Genomic DNA, 2,259 nt, shown 5'->3' on the forward strand with positions numbered 1-2,259 from the left:
ACGAAGCGCTCTTTATGCGAGGGGTGTAACGGCATCGAAACTTTCCTCACTGCATAACCTGCAGTTGAGCCACAAGGAAGTGGACGAGCGTGTGGAGCGACACCTCCGCTTTGGGTTTGCCAAACTCAAGGCTGCCGTCGACATCCTTCAGATTGTCGCCCTGCGACGTATCGGTCAACCCTTAACGCTCCCGCGAGCTTTGTGTCTGTGACCGTAAAAGCTCAGGACCGCTGCTTGAGCTCAGCTTATGGCCCGTCTACTTTCCTGGCTATTGCCTCTGATGACGCGGGACGTCCTGATCTTTCCGATCGAAAACGTCCAAGGCGACTGGGCAATCTAGCCGACGTGGCGACACAAAACTCCCACGAGTTTTCAGAGTCGGGATATCCCAGCCACTTCACCGAATATTGGGTTTGACCCTGGTGACGACGTCGTCCATCAAGACGTTCCACGTGATAGTGGGCGTCGCCGTTCTCATTAAGAAGAGTCGGTGGTGGGCGGTGACGACCGGGTCGACCGCCGTCCGGTGACTGGTGATGCTCTTCGAGCCCTTGAGTACAAGGTCCTTCGTGATAGGAGCTCCGCTGAGCGTTATGCTGAAGTAGCTTATCGCTGTGCGGACGCTCTTGACGATTTAAAGCACGTCGTCCGCTGGCTGCCTCGCCTTGAGGACTACTGCTCTCTGTCGGAGCGACTTCTAGCCGTAAAGCAGGCGAATGCATCGCTGTAGGCAACGGTGGAGCGCTTGGCTCCATTGGAAATGGAGGTTGCTGCACTCCGTGCTCAGAACCAGTTGCTGGTTCAACTTCTAAGTGGCCACGAGCCGTGGGATCCGCTCCGGCGCCAACGCTTCCGCGTTCACTTGCGCCGAATCCCGGTACGGCTTGAGCAAGCAGCATAAAACACCGGTGCGCATCCGTTTTGGAAGATTTAGCGTGTACGTTAAGCTCCGTTTGGCCACAACCTCTAAACGGTCCGATAAATCGTGGATGAAGCTTCGTCCTGAAGATAGCGGAGGCTGCATGTGTAGGAGGGTTTTTCAAATTTGATAGAACAAAATCCCCGACCTTAAAGCTTTCTACTTTGCCTCTTTCGTTCTAATCTGTATATTCTTTCTGCAGGTCTTGGCTTTCTGTCATCGCATCGCGAACGGGTCGTAGGACACTCAGTCTGGTAGAGAAGAAGTCATCGACTTCTTTGCAGATGGTGAGAGGGCTGGCATCAGCTAGCCATTCAGCTATTCCTCCACAACCATCCTGAGCGGTGGGATGGTGGCGTCAGTGGGACGCGAGGGTGAATCAGTCCGTTTACGTTGAACGGCGTGTAGCCGGTAGACGCATGCACTGCATTGTTCAGTGCAAACTCTTCGAGTGTTAACATGACGCTCCCGCGCCTCGGCGTCACAGCGCAACTGCTGCGAAAGACGTCTTCGACGACTTGATTCACCCTTTTGGTTTGACCATCGGTCTGCGGATGATCCGCTGTCGACATATCTAACTTCGTGCGAAGCACCTTAATGATAGTCGACCAAAATGTTCCCGTGAAACGGGGTCTTTATCAGGGACAATCGACTCTGAGAGTCCGTGTCGTCGAATACACGATCTACAAACAGCGTTGCTGTACCGACTCCGTCGATGGTGTCTGGCACCGCCGCCAAATGATCCATCTTGCTCAACCAGTTGACGAATTCTACGACACCCGTGTTGCCCGCCGAATCTTTCGGCAGGCCAAACACAAAGTCCAAACGCATTGACTGCCAGCACCCAGTGAGTACCGGTAAGCTGGCCAGCGGCGCAGCCGCATCTGAAGAGGGTTTTACCCGTTGACACGTCTCACACGTGCGCACATAAGTGTTCGTCCATTTGTACAACTTGGGCCACCAATAGTGGTAACTCACAGAGTTGTACGTTTTCTCACGACCGAGATGACCACTAAGCGGCGTGTCGTGAGCCTCATAGAGGATGCGGTATCTCAAATCCTCATCATGAGGAACCAATATTCGTGGTGTATGCGTTGAATCGGTGCTATAATATAGCAAGCCGTTATTCAACGAATATCGGTGCGATCGTGCACGCAATCTTGATGACAATTTCTCGTCCGAGTTCCAAAACTTCTTGCTCCCGAGAGCCCGTAGCAACGATACACACATCTCCTCACCCGCAGACGCGGAGCGGATCAAATCTGTCACCGACGACGTTAAGGTTGTAACATGAGCAAGCTCATAGTCTGTTCTGCGTGACAACGCATCAGCCAAAGCAT

The sequence above is a fragment of the Plasmopara halstedii genome, assembly GCF_900000015.1.
Source record: "Plasmopara halstedii genome assembly, contig: Scaffold_555, whole genome shotgun sequence".
NCBI classification, from domain to species: Eukaryota; Oomycota; class Peronosporomycetes; order Peronosporales; family Peronosporaceae; genus Plasmopara; species Plasmopara halstedii.